Consider the following 20,971-nt stretch of genomic DNA (forward strand, 5'->3'; position numbering starts at 1 on the left):
CATAAAATTATATATCAATGGAAAGATAATTTAATCACGAATGTAATGCAATAATTTTTATGAACAATTTGATATTAGAATAGCAGTTACAGTATAAAGAAGAAAAGTGAGACACACAGAAAAAAATAAGATATACACAAAAATTATCATCATAGAAAAAACAAGATATACAAATATATAGTTCTGCAGCTGTTATAATGTGAAACCAAGATTGAATGATTGCTTCTATTAACTGGGTTTTATTGCTGGGTCGCTTCTGACTAAAATCCAGCAGGTTCTGAAGAACCGGTAGTGGAAATTTTGAGTAGTTCGGAGAACCCGCCAATACCACCTCTGGCTGGCCCCAGAATAGGTTGGGAATGGAGATTTTGCAATATCCTTCCCCCAGGAGGGGGAGGGAATGGAGATTTTGCAATATCCTTCTCCTGCCACGCCCCCAAGCCACACTACGCCTACCAAGCCACTCCAACAGAACCGGTAGTAAAAAAATTTGATTTCACCACTGGTACCTTCCCTAGGGCGCTTTTACCCACCTCTCCTTGCCCAGGGGAAAAGCCTCGATCTTCAAGTTTCTGCTTTGGGGGAGGGTCGCCCCAAACCGCCCTGCAACCAGGGCTTGCCACTTCGACCTCTACTGACAGGGTCACCCAGCAAGGGTTAATGGGAGTCGATGCCTAGTTGTTCCAATGGGAAAAAAACAGAAGGGCGGGCAGGCAGGCTCCCAGCCCAGGCAGACAGAACCGCGTGGCTTTTTTGCCTTTGGAAAGGAGAGCGAAAGCTCGGGCGGCCCGAGCGCGCGCGTTCTTTGAGAAAGAAAGAAATGTAATCCTCGACACGGGCGGGGTCTCCTCCTGATGTAACAGGAAACGGAGATGTTTCCCCTTCGGCTGCCGATAAGTTACAACCTCACAAGGCTTCTGAGCGCTCCTGGCGGCAGAAGCCGGCCGTCGTCCGCTTCGGGCACCCTCGAAGACCTTTGCTGATTGGATTGTAACCTAGACCTGTAGGGAGCAACTAGCGAGATCGCGGCTCTTTTTTTTTTTTTAACCGTTTCAACTCCTTTCTCGTTTTTATTTTCCTTTTTTAAACATCTTTTATATATATATATATAAATATATACCTCATTTTTTGGGGGGGTGAGGGGTGATTGTGGTGGGAACTCTTTCTACCCAAACCGGGAAAAGCCAAACTCATTTTGATTCCTGATATTAAGCCCGGGAAGAAAAGCACAGCTTTTGGTGAGTAAAAAGGGGAAAAGGGGGAAGAGATGGTGAAACGTTATGGGGGGGGGGCGGAAAGAGAGAAACGCAACCCTTCTACAGTTGCTTGCGGGGAATAAGATTCATAAAAGGCGGGGGAGGAAATTTCTCGGACCATCCAATTCGCTTTGTGGAAGGGGCGGGGGAGGGAGGCGGGGGGAGCGCCCCTTTTCCCCCCCCGCGCTGTTCAATAAATGAATTGCCTTGCAAATATAAACGGGCGCGCTCTGGTGCGGCTTAGAAGCCCGATCCAAAACTTAAGCTAACCCGTGGTTTGCGGTTTCTTTGACCCACGCGTGCTCCTGCTTCTGCTGCCCGAATCTGGAAGCCTAGCGAATTTGGAAACGTGTGTGAGAGAAACGATCTTCTGAATCGAATCGTGGACCAAGTTCTGTAAGCATCTCTTTCTAAAACACACACACACACGACAAGCGGACGGGAGACGGGAACCAGAACGAGCAAGTTGTGCGGTCTTTGTAGCGACCTCCTACTACCCCTCCGGCCTTTCAGTGGATTCATTTCGGCGTGAGAGTCTCAGCAGCGCGGCTGGTCCCTTCGTCCCTGCGGTCCCAAAGGGAGATAGGAAGTTTTTGTTTGTGTGAGCGTGTGTGCGTGACACAGAGAGAACAAAATGTAAAACGGGGCACTAAAGTTAACAGCTTCATCTGAAGTTGGACAAATCAGACCTGGTGTTTGGGGGACGCTCCTTCCTCAAAACGGCGCGACTGTATAGTCGTGTGAGAAACATCTCTTTAACTATAGTTGTCGCAGGGAGATTTATTTCTGGGAGTAAACCAGCATAGGATGTATAGTGAGAGTCAAATAGAAACTCATGAATAACAAAATCTAACATTGGCTTTAGTTTATTTGGACCCATCAGAGTGACACAAAAAGTGTGCCCGGTTTTTTTAAGCTATTCCTCAAAGAGCAGGGCTTAATTAATTCTGTGGCTTCTCAATTAAGGAACTGAAGTATCAAATCTAAGTTTTAGCCTAGAGGCATGTTACTTATCCCTGACTGTTCTTAATATCTTCCCTGAGGATGAGTTGTGGGAAATGTAAAAGCTTGTGAACTTTTTGCCTTTCGCTATTTGCAGTGAAAGTAATACCATCCTATGGCTGTTGTATTTTATTCTTGCATAGAATCAGGCAATACTCTTATGTTTTAAACAGGAACCTGAGGATTGATTTAGTTTTGCCAGTTGATGCGCTTTTAATGCTTTGAAGTAAAACTGTCCATTGATTTCAGAGGAATATGATGAAGAGTTATTTTAGATTTATGTCTACGGCGATTCTCAATCATCCAGGTCATGATCATCCCAAAGTTACTTTTTCAAAGGCAACTGGACTTCTTGGTTTTTTGTTTTCTTGAAAACGTTTTCATTCCTCATCCAAGAAACTTCTTCACTTCTGGTTGAATGGTTGGGAATGGAAGGATTTCTATCCCTTAGTGGTCATCTGGTCATTAGTTCTCTAATGTAGCTATGTAGTTTAATCCTAAATTTTTTAAATGTGCTGAAAATTTCACACTGAATCTGCTTTTGATTAAGTATGATTAATATGGTGAAGTTGGTGGAAGGTGGTGAAAGTTCATCATTAACCTTTCTCTGAGTTGGAGGTTGATAAATCCTTTTTCTTGTAACTTGTTTTAAAACTTGGCAGTTATGAAAATATGAATGGGTACGACATAATAGGTTGACCCAGAACAATCTTGTCTCTCTGTCTGTCCATCCGTCTGTCCATCCATCCATCCATCCATCTATCTATCTATCTAATATTCCTTCCCCACTCCCCACATTGAATTCTAGAACCACAACTTTCAGCTTTTGGGTGTTTGATTTTCAGTATATAAAAAAGAAAGTGCAAAAGTGATGAACTGTCTACAGTGAACATGCCAAAATAGGAATACTGGTTGCTGAAAGAAAATGCCAACATAAATAATAAATCTGAATGTAGTTCCTGATTTCTGTGGTTGTGGGATGTGACTCAAAAAAACGCTTCCTATTTTGTCCTTTTGAAAGCATTCTTTAGTGCTTGGAGCACAGCCCTGCTTCATTTTGGAAATCTGGAAATCAATGGAAGGTATATCAAGGAACCCTATACAAATAAGTGGTGTCTGAAAAACAGAATGTTGTGCTTTAAAGAGACTGACTTTTGCCTGTACAGACTCTTAAGACAAAACTGACTATATACAACAGTGAAATTAAACAAATATGATTTAAGATTGCCTTTGTAATTCCTGGTCCATTCCAGGTACATCAGGTGTAGAATTCTAAATATTGTGGTACATGCACTGTATTCCCAATTCTCTCTGGAGGGCATCAAGTTAAAAATGGTTTAAGATTTGCACCTTTTTAGTAAACGTATGTTTATCTGGAAAAAAAAGAATTGTTTGGCACAGTTAATTTTCAAGCAAGCACTTTTTAGGTACTTTGAGAGTTTGTATATTCTCGCATAATGACAGTACTCTTGAAAGGGAAATCAATATTATTTTATCTCACAAACGAGGATCAAACGAGAAAGGCTGAAAAGATGAGGTAATTAATTAGACTTAAATCATAAGTCATCTTTTACTTAAATTTCTTGATGATGTAAATATACAGTTCTAGTAACAATAGAACAATTGTAATAGTTTGTAAAATGGTATTGCAGAAAAAATAGCTCTGTTCCTCTGAAATTCTGCCCAGGCATTTAAAGGGCTATTCTGTTTTTTATTCTGTTCCGTTCCGTTTTTTATTCCGTTCCGTTCCATCCCATCCCATCCCATCCCATCCCATCCTTCCTTAACAGAAGAAGACAAGCTTTTTGATGTTGGATCAAATCAAAAGCCCATCTTACACAACATCCTGTTTCCCACAATGAACAACCTTTCATGAGAGCAATTCTTACATGCCACAGGAAAGTCTCAAAGATGCTTCTTAGCAACTCATGGAAAAGACAGCAAGTAGGAAAGCCAAAGAACAGAAAGTTAAAAAAGAGTTCAAATGAGAGTGGTAGTCACTTGTGCAAAAACACTTGAGATGAGTGAAGGGCATCTTCAGCAGATGATTAAAAACAAAAAGATCCATCTACCAGAATAAGGAAAGTCAAAAATATTATTTGAAATTTCTCAGTTTAGTCAGTTACTTTCATTTGGAAGAATTTTCAGTAAAAGCAATTTAGAAGTTAGGCTAAAAAATAAGCTTCTTTGATTAAGAAAGAACAACAATATAAAACAAATTAGTAGATTTATTGCTGATCATATTTTATAGAATTGGAACATGTGAATGGACTTTTGGCCTGAATTGAAAGGGACTTGTTAACTCTAAGCTGGTTAGAATTTTAAAACCATTCTGAGGAAATAAAACACTCAATTTTTAGTTGTTTCTTTGAGTTTCCCAGCCATTTTGGAAAAATTACTGTTCTCTTTCTTTGTATAGAGAAGGATTGGAGGAGGAGTTTTTTTGGTTGTTGCTCTATAGCTCTTAAATTTATGTCATAATTTGCACTTGATGCATAATTATTGTTATTCACCGTTCCATGTGGATTTCAACAATTGTCAGTAAAATGTACTGTCAGTTTTGTATGCAGTATGCACAGTATAATTTACTGACATCTTAAATGCAAATCATCTCTATTCATCTAGACATAGCCATAAATATGGGCATGAAATGGGGGAGAGAGGTAAGTGGGAAATTACCTTGTCTGTTATAAACAATGGTAACCATCCAAATTTCTGAACTGTCTGATCACCTCAAAAATATCACTCTATGAAAACTACATATATATATGTAGATCTTTGGTTATTCGGGTTTTCTCCCGTGTAAAATTGGAAGTGTCTTGGCGACGTTTCGACGAAGTCTCATTCGTCATCTTCAGGCTTCAGCTTTGTGCTTCTGGGAGCAATGTGTGACTGCAGCTGTTTCTTCCTTTTTAACTAGTTTAAGCAGTTAAAAAGAAAGAAACAGCTGCAGTCACACATTGCTCCCAGAAGCACGAAGCTGAAGCCTGAAGATGACGAATGAGACTTCGTCGAAACGTCGCCAAGACACTTCCAATTTTACGCGAGAGAAAACCCGAATAACCAAAGACCTATATACAAACACCTCAGAAAACCTCAGAAAACAAATATATATATATATATATATATATATATATATATATATATATATATATATATATATATATATATATATATATATATATATAGATCTTTGGTTATTCGGGTTTTCTCCCGCGTAAAATTGGAAGTGTCTTGGCGACGTTTCGACCAAGTCGCCAAGTCGCCAAGACACTTCCAATTTTACGCGGGAGAAAACCCGAATAACCAAAGACCTACATACAAACACCCGCGAAAACCTCAGAAAACGTATATACACACACACACACACACACACACACACACATACATACACACACACACACTCTTAATTTAATTAGTTAAATTGTCAACCTGGAAAAAATAGGATTGTTAGAAAGTAATGTTTAAAGACTTAAAACAAACAACAGCTTGGCGCTGTCAGCACTTGTCTTCTAAATAATGCTTGACATTTATACCATATTGCAGGTCTCTAGACTTTTGACATGTATTGTCTAGTTGCAGTCTTTGCAGCTAGCTGGTAAATTTAATCAAAATTGCACTGTGGATGGATAAGACTCGGAGTTAATAGTGAAATTCTGATAGAAGTTGAATTGGTTTCAGGCATTGTACAATGCCACTTATACTGCTCTTATATTTGATGTTCTCACTTTGTTCTCAACCATTTATTGACGTTCATTTTAGATGTGGAACTACTATAATATGGAGTTGTATACATTACATACATTGGAGAAAAAAAATTCTGGATTCCTCCATATCTTATCCTAGTTTAGAAGGGAAAAAAACCTTCTTTTATGGCACAGCAGTGTATGTGGATGGATTTTTTTTCTATTCCTTTTGAACTGCTGAAGGTTCTTCTTTCATATAATTGATTTTACAAATAATACTTTTTTTCTTCCTTCGTATGAGATATGCACTGAAAACTACAGAAATGAATTGCTTTTTAAATAAAATGATTTACAATATGAAATGATCTCTACCCATAGATTGATCCTGCTACTTTATAATATAAATTTCTGACTATGTACTATTCTTTTTTGACTATGTAGGCTGAAACATACATTTTATGCTATTTTTGTCTTTGTAAATGAGAGAGAGAGATGTAATTGCAGACTAAGTTTTGGGAATGATTGACAAAAATTAAAAATAATTGATCACAACTATGATAATCACCAGCATTCTTCCTTCATAAAGGATTAATGCTCTTGATTATTCTAACATAAATTGCCAAATTGTGTATTGATTTCAATATAAGATAAGCAACCTTATTTGAATGATTATAAAAGGAGAAAGAGATGTATATACCGGTAAGTGAAAATATTTTCACCTGTGGACTAAATCTTCCTGTCTAAGTCTGGCTTTCACTGGGATGTTTTGTATAAGGATTCAGATATACATGCCTGTCTTTTATGTGTTCAGTTAATCTTATTTCTTAATTGAATGTGCTGAAATGGAAATCAGAAATGCTTGGGATGTTGTTTCTGTATGTTTCTTTAAAGAAAAGCGGCAGTTTAATTATATAATACACAAGTAATTTTATGTGGGCATATAGGATACTGCATTTACCACATTATCTTTTTCTTTCACTTAAATATACTATGATGGATACATACATATATCTAAAGATAAATATTTTTCTCTGTAATATAAAACTCACAGATCAAGCTCAAACTATTAAATTTTAAGAATAAAAATGAAATTATCATGATTTTGTAAAATTCAGAACACAACAAATTTCATTTTAAATAAATGTATACATTGAATAACTGCAAACACTGTGAATGAAAGGATGAGAATACATCTAATAGGAACAATACTGCTTATGCTACTGCTATTACTAGCATTGCGAAACAAAGTTTTGAAAATAAAACAATTTTTGACCTGCAAATTAGTTACTGGAAATGTCATCCCGGAATAGTTTTCTTTGGAGCCATCAGATTATTATTAATAGAAGTATACTGGATTAAATCATTTGTTTATTGAAGCTTTGAGAGAGGAAGAGGTTAAGCAAACAGTTAACGCTATGTTTAGTCTGTTGTATAATAAGGAACTAGATCATAGAGAAGGAGAGAGTCAGATAATGTCCTCATTATCTGGTTAAGATGAAGTATATAGATTATGCCTGCTAAATTCCTTTGCTTTGTGTAACAGAAAATTGCAGAGATCCTTCCTTGAGGACCACTTATATAGACATACATTATGTTACATAAGCATGCACGCACACGCACACATATCCATTAGTTCTCAACAGCAGACTAAACTTCCCTTCATATTTAAGCTTTTATTTCTATCTATTTTTCATAGAATGATAATGGAGTAGATCCAGATTGTATCCGCTGGAAATTTCATTGAAATTAATGCGAGAAAATGTTTGGGATTGCCATCTGTTTGATTTCAATTCAACTATTGGAATCTATATTCAGTTAACTAAAGATAACTTTTAAAATTCCAAAGAAAACTTCTCTAATGAGTAGAGAATATTGCTGAGCTTTTTGCTTATTTTGAGATCCTATGAATGAAAATTCACATCTCCTATTCTTTTTTATCCATAGACTCCAGCAGGTGTCACTCTGGGGACTGCATTTTAGCAACTTTTGAAGACAAAATTTATGGGGAAAAAATACACCTACTATATAACTCTCTCTTTTAGGAACATTTTTATTGCCAACTTTTCCTTCTTTCTCTGTTCCCTTTTGGCTCTATCAACTTTGTGGTTTCTGAGGCAGTTTCTCATAGATAGCAGTTATATTGGCTACAGCTTAAATTAAAATAAATTAGGCACAATTGCAGTTTGTATTCATCTACTCAAATTGATTGGCATCCAGATCAGGAACATGGACTTACAATTACCTTCAATGCATGCAGACTGGATTGGGGATGGACTGAGCAATGGAGTAAGGCTGATTTAAATGTTTGTTTGCCTCATAAAACAATGCTTCCATAGAATGTTCCTTCATAAGAATGATATTGCTGACATGCATCAGCTACAGAGGAGTGTTCAGATGGGTCACGAGAATATCAATTGGCAGTAGGAAGCAAAGGCCTTGCCAATAAATAAATAGCTGTGCATTATGGGTATTACAAAAAGGTTTGGAGGAAGTCTGATGATGTATGATCTAAGTTTTTTTTAAATATTTTTTCTTTATTTCCAAAGTTAAAATTAAAAAAAACCGGGAAAAAAGAAAAAGCACAACAAACAACACCAATAAAAACAAAAAAAATGTGTACAAAATGCTAACAAATGACGAATCTAATAGTTAACACTGATATTCAATATGAAATGTCCATCCTGGTTGAAGAATATATTGGAAATATCTGGTACATTGTCTTTTCCTTAGATAACAGGTCTACAAGTAATTATAAAATTTCCCATCCATATTGAATAAAAATACCACATTGTGTAGCAAGGTGTCATTGATGTGGAAATCTATTTATCAGTCAGATCGATCCACCATCTGTTCACTGTATAAAAAAGCAGTCAACAGGCAACCCCCAAAATAAAACTGAAACAGGTAACCCCAAAACCTGTGTTAACCATCTGTTACTGTACTTAACATGCAGAAAATGCACAATGAGCATCCAATCTCTTATAAACATATCTAATCCATTGTCTGTAATCAATGTGGATAATTTTGCCATCACTGCCAGCTCAAGTCAATTTTAAAGTCCATTTAAAGTTAGTGTCCCTTTTTTTCCCCAATCCTTAGCATAAACAGCCCTTACGGCAGTCACCATGTAAAGAAATGACATCCCAAACTGTTTTTCTATCAATTTATCCGCAATACTTAGAAGAAAGACTTCAGGTTCCATTACTATTTGCATTTTAAATATTTTCTTCATTGTTATTATTATATTTATCCAATATGATTTAGCACATTTACTGTACAGGACCATCACATATGGTAAAATGTATACCTGAAGTAATCAAGTTTTTTTTAAGAGCATATCTATTTGCTTTCAATAAATGTGTGTGTGTGTGTGTGTGTGTGTGTTTCCACATGCACGTGTGTTGAAACTATCTTAGGGGCAATATATCTTTAATTTAATTGTGATTTTGGTAATTGGGGAAAAAAATACTGGATAATAGAAAGACTGAACTGTAATCATAGAATAAAAGATAACTGAATCTTCTTATATTTGTTCTGACCTAGGTTTCCTGATACAGTAAAAGCACACAATGGGTACCAAAAACCCTCTTCTTATTTCAAGGGCTGTGAATTCTGCTCATTCAGAGCCTGTTCATTCTCAACCTGTTCATTCACAGATGAGTCCCAAATAGTTGTAAAGAGTCTGACAGAAATCTGCCACAGTTCTTCTGATAAGGCTGATAAACACCCACCTTTATCTCCCTTGACAGCTGCCAAGTCTTAATTGGCAATTAATTAAGGCCACACGGAACACAGAGTCAACACGGAGCTGCAGTCTTGAAACTGGCCAGCATGAACAACAGTTGCTTCCTGCAAAGGCCCACATGCCTTTGCTCTTCCTTTATGTCTTATGGGAGGGGCCAATCATCCCCAAACTCTATTCCTGAGTTGACTCTTGTTTTAACTGTTCTTGCCTTCTGGCAGCTCTGTGCATGTGCGCACTGGGAACAGGCTCCCCCTGTTCCTCTGCCTCACTGATGTCCGACTCTGGAGGCTCCGGAATCCACACATAACTCCCAGATGGCCCTGGCCCCATCTCTGCCTCCGATGCAGAACCCTCATCCAAGCCTTCCCCAGGCTCCAGGATTGGCCCATGTTCCTCCCCGCCTCCTCACTGTCCGATTCTGTTGCCAGCTCCGCCGGCTGCCAATGGACCACAACAATATTTGCTGCAAAGAAAATTAGATGCTTCTGCTTGCTATTTCTTTTTTTTTTAGGAAGTTTGTCTTTTTTCTTTGTTTTTCTTTTCTTTCTTTTCTGCTTTTTATTAGTTTGTATTAGTTTTTATGTTCTTTGTAAAACTTTCAGTACATTTTTAAAAAAAAAAAATACACACAGTGTGTGACTAAATTTTGAATACTGTCTAGTGCTGCTGAAATGTAGCCTAGAAGTTGTGAAATGGCTTGGCAATTTATGGTATGCTGATATTATATTATTATTAGAATTTCTAACCAGCTAATCCCTGTACTGGAAGGATGCAGTGAATATAATTAATCAATGGACACATCCAGAAGTTGTAACCTCAGGCTACATAAAACATTCCTGTTTCCTTTCTTTCCTCTGTACGTCCATCCTGTTCCTCTTTTATTTTGTTCCATTTCCTCTGCACCAAAGTTACAAAATTAGTCATTCTGGCAGGCATTTAAAAATGTGGCCAGGCAAACTTTGAAAACTATTTTCTGTTAATTTTCAGGTATATTTCAAAATCATTAACAATTGTATGGTTATTAATATTGGTGATATACTCTTGCTTAAATGCTGCTAAAGAAAAAATGTTAAGTAATTATGCAATCCAAAAATAGCCTCATCAACACATAAATATCTGTTTGGTAAGGCGAGAAATGTGCAAAAGCTGAGCATCTCTCTTCTCAGCTCAGGATGTCATATATATTAGAGCCAAATATTGCCCTTAATTATACCATGGTAGAATTGGTTTAGGCTTCAGCTATTGTGATTAATAGCTGAAGCCTAAACTCAGCTATTGTGACTAATAAACATGATTAGTAGGATGTATGAAAGGGCTTCCTAGGCACACTTTGATTAACGTAATTATGGTTTACACAGTGTGTGAATCCAATTTTTTGAAGGCTTTACATTTGTTATTGTATTTGGAACATACCATGATTGTAAAGTAAGACTTCAACCACAATTTACTGTTGCTTTAAATATTATTTTTCTTTCATGCCGGATATTATAATACTGTGGGGGTGCAGTGGTTAGAATGCAGTACTGCCTGCTAACTCATTGCTCACTCCAGGAGTTCGATCCTGACCTGCTCAAGGTTGACTCAGCCTTCCATCCTTCTGAGGTTGGTAAAAATGAGGAGCCAAATTGTTGGGGGCAATATGCTGACTCTGTGAACTGCTTAGAGAGGGCTGTAAAGCACAATGAAGCAGTACATAAGACTAGGTGCTATTGCTGTTGCTACATAAAAAAGAAAGGCAGAAAATCTGAGAGTTTTTAAATGGTTTATTAAATCAAGTCCCCTTCATAGCCCCAAAACTAGGAAGACTCCACATTCCTTAGGTTTTAACATGTTTATTGAGTTATAAGATAAATTAAGATATAAAATACAAAAATAAATAGAAATGCGGTGGGGAGGAAGAGGGGGAAGAGAACTGAGGAAGGATTAGAAAAAAGAAAAAGAAGCATTGATTTCTGACTCTCTTTGTTGCAGTAAAATCTTCATCAATGACTTGGACAAGGGGATGGAAAACTCATCAATTTGCAGATGACGCCAAGCTGGCAGGAATAGCCAACATTCCAAAAGATAGGCTCAAGTTACAGAAGGTTCTTGACAGACTTGAACATTGGGAGCTATCTAACAAAATGAAATTCAACAGTGAAAAAAGTAAGGTTCTACATTTAGGCAAAAAAACCAAAATGCACAGGTACCGTATATCTGGTACCTTGCTCAATAGTAGTACCTGTGAGAGGGATCTTGGAGTCCTAGTGGACAACCATTTAGATATGAGCCAGCAGTGTGCAGCAGCTGCCAAAAAAGCCAACACAGTTTTTTGGGCTGCATAAACAGAGGGATAGAATCAAGATCACGTGAAGTGTTAATACCACTTTATAATGCCTTGGTAAGGCCACACTTGGAATACTGCATTCAGTTTTGGTCACCACGATGTAAAAAAGATATTGAGACTCTAGAAAGAGTGTAGAGAAGAGCAACAAAGATGATTAGGGGACTGGAGACTAAAACATATGAAGAACGGTTGCAGGAACTGGGTATGTCTAGTTTAATGAAAAGAAGGACTAGGGGAGACATGATAGCAGTGTTCCAATATCTCAGGGGTTGCCACAAAGAAGAGGGAGTCAAACTATTCTCCAAAGCACCTGAGGGTAGAACAAGAAGCAGTGGGGGGAAACTAATCAAGGAGAGAAGCAACTTAGAACTAAGGAGAAATTTCCTGACAGAACAATTAACCAGTGGAACTACTTGCCTGCAGAAGTTGTGAATGCTCCAACACTGGAAATTTTTAAGAAAATGTTGGATAACCATTTGTCTGAAATGGTGTAGGGTTTCCTGCCTGGGAAGGGGGTTGGATTAAAAGACCTCCAAGGTCCCTTCCAACTCTGTTATTATGTTATGTTAAAATAAGGCATTAACATAAATCACAACTTTTTGCTTTTTCATAATAATATAAACAAGCCATTTCTCAAAGGATCTATCAGTCTAATCGGTAAAACCCAAAATCAAAGTTTCATTCTTTTCCACTTCAGGCACAAACTTCGGAAGCCATGTGGAAACAAAAGTACTTATATTTTTTTCTTTAATCAAAATAAGTCAATTTTGCCATTTCAGCCAACTCCATCAACTTGTTGAACCATTCATACATAGTGGAAATCGAAGTGTCCTTCCATTTTTGTGCATACAATAATCTTGCTGCTCTCAACATATATAGTAGAAAAGTTCCAATTTTTTTCTCCAGGTCTTTTCCCATTAAACCCCAAAGGAAAAATTCTGGTTTCATCTTTATCTTCATTTTCAAAATTTTCTGTAATAAAATATGAATCATACGCCTTTTTTTTTTGAAGACTCCATATTCCTTTTGCAGATTGAGCTATTTCTTTGGTTGGGTCACATTGTTCTGTCTCCCAAGTTCATTCCCAATTTATACAAATTCTTCTGTAAAGATTATACCATTTGTTCTAGCTTCTCCAATGATGCAATTTTTTTACAGTCCTCACAAATCCTTTGATGTAATTTGGTATAATACTGACAAATTGACTTAACTGTACTTCTTACAGAAATTTGCAAGTTTATATGAATCATATGCCTTTTAAAAGTCGGGTTTACTTTCCTCTGCCCAAAGTCAAAGGGAAGAATAACGGATCCTTGTCTTGACGTACCATTGGCAGCGATTAATTTTAGAACAAGCTTAGTAAAGTAGAAGTGGGGAAAGAATTTATTAAAATTCTTAAGGTTTTTTTCCTTTCTTTCTGAAATCTTGTGATTTTCTCAATTTGATATCCTACTCTTCTTCTGTGGGATAATCTCCCTGAGCAACATAATTATCCTTATACGATTGATTTATGGAATCTAAGCTTCACAAAACTAAAATCCAGAATTCCCTGACCCTTGCTCAGGTACTATATCACACAATTAATCTCTTTAATTATTCAGCTTGATTCGCAACCTTAAAAAAAGAATTAAATTACCCCTGTCAGATTCATATATTTATTATATCTTTAACTGACCACATGGTCCATGAACTTGAAGCAAGTAAATGAATGGCCATTTCTTAGGACAGTTGGTTGTTTTGCTACAGTAGGTTGAATCAAGTTTTGCAATCCGATAGTCACTGAATTAAGGGACCAGGTTGGCATTTTTGTTGATTTCCCTTTCTTACTACAGCTTCCTGTGTCTTCTAAATAGGTATTCTGGGATGGGGGGTTGGAGATCCTTCCATAATAATTGTGGAAGAGGGAATAAGATGGGGTATAGATGAAAAGTCTCATTTTTTTATTTCTTCTAATGGTGAGCTTTATATGAAACAAAGTTCCTCCAACTCTGATATTCTGTTACGTGCCTCAGAAAATTCAATTTCCTTTTACTTACTTATCAAATATATTGCATATGCCGTTCATTTTGCAGTGCCTTTTCATTCTCCAATGAATATTATTATAAATCTGTGTACAGATTCTTAAACACAGAGACAGTGAAATAAAATACACCATAAGGAGACACACCACTTTGCTTTTATTGCAATATTTTCTTTTAGTCATATGCAAATAAATATCTGTACACAATACAAAACAAATATACTTGATCTGTTTTCATGTTTTCTGGAAAGATAGAACTTGATCTATACCTGTAGAACAGTTTTGCTTTATGACATAGATATGGAGATGAATTTGCTGACACCCAAAGTTTCTCCTGGAGTCCTATTTCAACACATGGAAAACTACATCTCAAAACAGCTATATGGGTAGCAGCATAACTGCATTCTCAATAGATAGAATTCTTTATTGGCCAAGTGTGATTGGACACACAAGGAATTTGTCTTTGGTGCATGTTTGGCAAGCTTTTGCTATGGGTGGATGGGGAGGTCAGAAGAGAAGGAGGAGGATACCTGACTCTTGTGAAAGCATAGCTGATGTTCTAAACTGATTTTGATATTTCATCCATTGGAAGCTCTCCATTTGAGCCTCATTTTTCAGTTAAAGTCCTTGACGTGAAACTTCTCCCAACTCAAAAACTTATTTCAACCAACCATGAAATGGGTTCTTCTCTGTGCATGGGAAAACAACTAAAAGAACTAGTGAAGTTTCTCAGATAATGTGTTGAAGATAAGAGCAGCTGATAAAGCTGTGTCAACAAAAAACAGACAACGTGGAGAGAAACAACCTGATTTTCAAACGAAATGTCCTTATTTTTAATGCTTAAAAAGCAGGACTATTATTTTACAGAGGCCTCAGAACCACATGCAGCATTGGGTCTTTGCTGAAGTTGAGAAGGCTAGTATTGGCACTGCCTTTCAGGGTTGTGAAAGCCTATGTGGAGTAGACCATGAAGGAAAGAGTGCTGAAGAAGACAGCTATGAGATATAGAAGAACAGTGGGGAGGGGACAGCTCATAGGATGTTGGAAATGTATTAAACCCTCTCTAGTCAATCGAATCCCTCATCTGGAATTCTGTTTGAGCTTCAGGAATCATATAAGCAACAGGGCAAGTGAGGAAAGTGGTTCTCTTCACAATGTCAAGCAGAGAAAAAAAGGGTGGGGGCAAAGAAAGTGTTAAAGGATCAATATATAGTTAAATAAGCTATTTTAATTTTTTTAATGCATATATTATTTTAGTCTATGTTTCTTAGAAAAGGCTAGTTGTTGCAAGGTTACTAACTGAGGGTGCTTCACAAAGCTGTAGCCAAGTATGTTTGCTGTTCACTCTGTAATACTTAAAGTTACTCTCTATGCCACTAAATTTTAACTGGCTACAACGCTGGTCAACGATTGTACAGCACACACTGCTTCTTTTGGATTTGGGAAAGTGTTACAGGCTTTCCAGTTAAGAAGGTATCAGAATCCTGTAATTCAAGATACTGGTATGAGTTATTGCTCCTAATAGATCTTTCCTTGATAACCTAAATAAGACCACAATTGGGGTGAAAAAAAGGAGAAAGCTGTAGCCGTAAGAATTTTAGATTCAGAGATCTACTTAACGAAGTGTTGGGTGCACTTATCTCCCAATATTCCATTTCATTCTTGTTTTTCCCCATTATTTCAGCATACTCTTCAAATCAAATTTAATTATTGTGTCCTATGCTATATTTTTGGTGTGTGTGTGTGTGTGTGTGTGTGTGTGTGTGTGTGTGTGTATTCAGGTTTTGGTATGTTCGGGTCTTTTCCCGTGTAAGATTGGAAGTATTTAGGCAACGTTTCGATGAGATCTCACTCATCATCTTAAGGCTTTGGCTTTGTTCTTATGTGAGCAAAGTATATATTTATATATGCATTTTTGAATACAGGGTATGAATGCAGGGTATGTCAGTTACACAAAGACTAGAATAAAAAAAAAAGATATTAACACATGAACTCATAACAGTAACTAGTGACAGTGACAGTAACTATAATATGATAACACTGATAATATTCCAGTCCATTCTATTCCATTTTTATGTATTTATTTATTTACTTTTATACTTATTTATTCATTAATTACATTCTTATGCCACCGATCTCACTATCACATGACTCTCTGTGACATTATGCTCAGGTTAATAATCAGGATTAATAAAGGTCTCCATTGGTGTGTGTGTATGTGTGTGTGTGCCTGTATGTCAATAAAACCAAAATGCTGGCAGTGGTTGAGAAATTGAAGCCCTGTCTCTCTCAACATGTGGGCAATGTGTGCAGTGCATATTAAAAAGGGTCATGTTTTCAATTGCCAAGGTGCATCTGCCCTTTTGATGTAGTTGACATTCTCCGGTGCATCTCTGAAATATATATTGTATCATGTATTCTTGTCATGCGAGGAAGTGGGGATAAAATATATTTTAAAACATTTATGTTATTACGCTGAATATTTAATATCACCTGAAATGTTTCTGTCATGATGCATACCTTGTCTGGCAGTGCTAAAACAACGATCAGCTCCCAAACTGTGGCCTTCGAACCATTGCTGGTCTGCTAGGGTATTTCAAGTAATCATTATACATGTATATATTTGTTTAATAATTTTATTAAAAATTGCAATCACAATGAAGAAAATGAATGCAAACTAAAAAAAATTAAAGAATTAAAAAATAGGTGCATGAAAGAAAAATGGAATAAAATAGAAAAGAAAGAAAAAATAAGAATATAGTAAAGAAAAAGGAAAGAAATATATAAAGAAATGATTTTTCCTTTCTTCATAAGTATAAGCAACTTCAGTAATTTAATCACCTCCTGAAATACAACAAATCATCTTTTCTTCCCATATCCCATCTCTTATCTATAAACAGATCCTTAACACCTCATCATTTCAGTTCTGATATTAGCAAATGTCAATTTAGATGACTACATATTTATGTTAACCTTGAAGAAATAAACCAACTTTATATTCTTTTTTAAAAAACTTTTAACAATCTTAAGCTTTAGTCCCATCAAATAATGTCCTATAACTTAATTTCTTGCCGTTTTTTTCTATGTCCCATCTCATAAAATTCTACAAAGCTTTAACAAGCCTTTTTTTGTAAATCCAATATAGGAAAATTATCCTGGTCACTCTCTTGCTTTCTTATTTTTATGTCCTTTAAGACATCAGCTGCTTTCTTTTGTATGTTCTGAGTAGCACATTTTTCTCTATAACCTGTCATTTTTAAATCCACTTTCAAATCAGTCTTGTCTGGATAAAGTTAGTCCAAGACACCTTTTAAACACAGTCTGTCTATAGAAACAGACTTTCTTAAAATTACCTGTTGGTTTCATTGTTCAAAAACATCCTTCAGTATGTCCAATGTTAAAACTTTTTTCTCCATTCTGCATCTGTAAGTCAAATTTAAGTGGTGTTCTTTAATTGTAATCTTTAGTTCCTGCTAGTATCCAACCTTCAATGTCCCATCCTATCATTAAAAAAAAAGAATTCGAACAAAAGCATTGTCCCATGGGGGAAAACTCTTATAATTAATTCCAAAATCTTACTTCATATCCATCTGGAATCTTTGTCTATTTTTAACTTTCCAGAATCATCTTTTGCTGCTTAATCCAAAAAATTCTTACACTTATGCTTAAAACTTCTTTCACCAGATGCTGTAAAACTTGTTAATCCAATAGTTCCTAATAGCTAAAAAGTAGTGGACAAGCAATTTCAAAAATGATTGCAGGTACTCCTCGACTTACAACAGTTTGCTTAGTGACCATTCGAAGTTACAGTGGCACTGAAAAAAGTGACTTACGTATGACCATTGCAGCATCCCCATGTATTTTACATTCAGATGTTTGACAATTGACTCCCATTTATGCCGGTTGTAGCATCCCAGGGTCATGTGATCTCCTTTTGTGACCTTCTGACAAGCAGTCAATGGGGAAACCAAATTCACTTAACAGCCATGTTACTAATTTAACAACTGCAGTGATTCACTTAACAAACAGGGCAATAAAAGTCATAAAATGGGGCAAAACTCACTTAACAAATTTCTCACTTGTCAACATAAATTTTGGGCTAAATTCTAGTCGTAAGTCGAAGACTACCTGTATTCAGAGATTTTTAGCCAAATGAAAACTTGTTATCTTAAAATCAAACTGGTGTTTGCTTGCGGCACTCAATGTTTTAATCACAGAATATTTTATTTAGGTTTTTTTTTCTGGCTGTCGTTGAGTCAGTAGGTGGGGTTCTTTTTCAAATCATTTTGGCTGCATCATGCTTTGTTTTAATTACTTGATGGTTGCTACAAGAGTAACAGTGGCATCAAACCCTTTTTATTCTTATTTCTTATTCTTTTAATTTTTAAAAGAAAAATCATGGTACTGGGAGTGGGTTTCCACACAGTGGAACTTCCCCGTATGATACATAGTCTAACTATGTTGGGGAAAACACTAGAATAGATCTATGGAGATTCTCAGTCATCCAGGTCATGGTTATCCTAAAGGTGCTTTTTCAAGAGGCAACTGCACTTTCTGCGGGTTTTTTTTTCTTTGAAGATGTTTTGCTTCTCATCCAAGAAACTTCTTCTGAAGAAGCTTCCAGAAGCTTCTTAGATGAGTGAACACCCACCCCCCAGAAAGTCCAGTTGCCTCTTGAAGAAGCACCTTTGGAACAACTAGAATAGATCTTATATTCTAATGTCTGTCTACCGGCAATTGAAATGAGACATTGTCTTCCAACTGATGCAAATTGATGTAATCAGGGAGGAACGGAGTGATTATATTTTATTCCCAACATATCCAGTTTGGAGCAGAAAAGTTCGCTATTTGAAACCTTAAAGAACTACTTTAACAGCTTATCTACTTTACTGAACTAGCTTGATCACTGATCTGTTTCAAAACATCACACAGCACGATGTATTCCTAATCCAGATCATAGTTAATTGTTTTAGTGAAAAAAATATGCTTCAGTACTTCAGAAATAGAAAACATTCTTCAATACTTCAGAAATTTCACATGTTCAGATATTATTCATAAGCCCTCACAAGTGGCTGGATATGTGAGGTCATAAATGGGAATTGTAAATGGCTCATTGGAATGATAATTTCAACATATTTCTTTGAAAAGCTACCATTTAGTCATTGAGTGATCCGAGGACATACAATATTACAACTTTTCCCAATCCTAGTGCCATCCAGATGTGTAAACTTCTGTTCCCAGAATTCTCAGCCATAAATTATCCTGGCTGAGAACCTATGGGAGGGGAAATCCCAGGCTGCAGTATTGTATAATTGCTGCTTGTTTCTGTAGTGTATGGCGTTTTGGCAAACCATCATGTCAGCTGCAAAACTGTGTAGCGCTCTCCCGCCCCCCTCTCTCTTGGTGAGATATGGGAGAAAGTACAGGAGTGGACATAGTCTAAAAAAGATCTTAAAATAATCAATCTTGTCTATTTTTGTTGCTTGAAAAGGCAAGAAATAATCCGGGGAATGCCTATCATAACATGTGCTCATGTTTTTGTTAAAAGTGGGGCAGGATTTTGCATTCCAAATGTTGTTGGATAGCAGTTCCCATCATTCCTAGACTACTGAAAAATTTGGTTTTAGGACTTCATTGAATTATGATTAGCACATATTAAGTAAACAGCAATCTGAGCTATAGTTAGGAGGAAACACGACTAGCTGAAATGAAACCTATGGATTTAAATTAAATACTACTGCTTGTTCTTTCAGTGCACAGTGTATCCCTCATACCCATTATAATGGAATGTTTTCCCAATCAATCATTAGCCCATGTAATAATCTCACAGATTTCTTTGACAAATCAAATTGTTTGTTAACCATTTGTAGAAAATTTTTAGAATTTGCTAGTTTCTTATATGTTCGGTATTGGATTAATAAAATTTATTTATTTATTTATTATTTGCATTTCTATACTGCCCTTCTCCGAAGACTCAGGGCGGTTTACAGCCAAGTTAAAAAGACATATACAAAAATTAAAACACGCTATTTCAATTTAAAAATCTGATTCCATAGGCCGAATATTAAAATAACAACTATAAAACTAAAACTATCAATAAAACCACCCATTAAAATTGCCCTTAGGCCAGCCCTGCTCGGTGAAACAAGAAGGTCTTGAGCTCGCGCTTAAAGGCCCGGAGGTCGGGAAGAAGGCGTAGTCCCAAAGGTAATTCATTCCATAGGGTAGGTGCCCCCACAGAGAAGGCTCTTCCCCTGGGGGCCGCCAGTCGACATTGTTTGGCTGACAGCACCCTGAGGAGACCCTCTCTGTGAGAGCGTACAGGTCGATGGGAGGCTATTGGCGGCAGTAGGCGGTCCCGTAAGTAACCTGGTCCCATGCCATGGAGCGCTTTAAAGGTGATCACCAACACCTTGTATTTGCCATTTATATGGCGAGTAGTGTTGAACTTTGTACCAGGATTTAGCAGTAAGTTTACAGAACTCTGGATCTTTAACTTCCTCAGCTAGTTTTGGCAGCATAATATGGCTGGATTAGAAATTTCACTGCAAAAAGATGCACTTGCAATGCTTCACATAACATCCACATTGCGTGCCCACTGCATTGCAAAGAAATGAGGCATGTGTACGCACCTATACATTTAATAATTAAATAAAAAAGATAGAAAGTATATTCCAGGTTATTTCCTTCAGCCTTTCTGAATTAATGGGCATCTTTCGTTGATGGCCTTGAGAACTACCAAAACTTAAAACATTTTCTGTACTCTGGAAAACAGGCTCAGCTCTTACAAAAACCTAGCTGCTTCTTACCTTCTGTGTCCCTAAGCAGAGAAGTGGAAATAGGTTGTGTGTTACTCTTACTTAATCTTATTATATTTTTCCATATTTCCTTTCTTTAGACCAGAAATGGAAACAACTACAAAAATGTCCTGGAAAA

General features: G+C 36.6%; 1 protein-coding gene across 4 annotated transcripts in view; it reads left to right on the forward strand.

Annotated features, from left to right (window-relative positions):
- The first annotated feature begins 765 nt into the window (after positions 1-765).
- CALCRL (calcitonin receptor like receptor) overlaps positions 766-20,971 on the forward strand; it is a 91,511-nt gene continuing 71,305 nt past the window's right edge. The window contains exon 1 of one of the 4 annotated variants that reach the window (XM_058189125.1): positions 766-1,238. The gene's annotated coding sequence lies outside the window, so the exon portion shown is untranslated. Of the gene's footprint in view, positions 1,239-1,487; positions 1,653-11,685; positions 11,835-20,971 lie in introns of those variants that run through there. The other 3 variants (XM_058189144.1, XM_058189132.1, XM_058189139.1) reach the window with 3 other exon arrangements.

Source organism: Ahaetulla prasina, chromosome 1 (genome assembly GCF_028640845.1).
Source record: "Ahaetulla prasina isolate Xishuangbanna chromosome 1, ASM2864084v1, whole genome shotgun sequence".
NCBI lineage: Eukaryota > Metazoa > Chordata > Lepidosauria > Squamata > Colubridae > Ahaetulla > Ahaetulla prasina.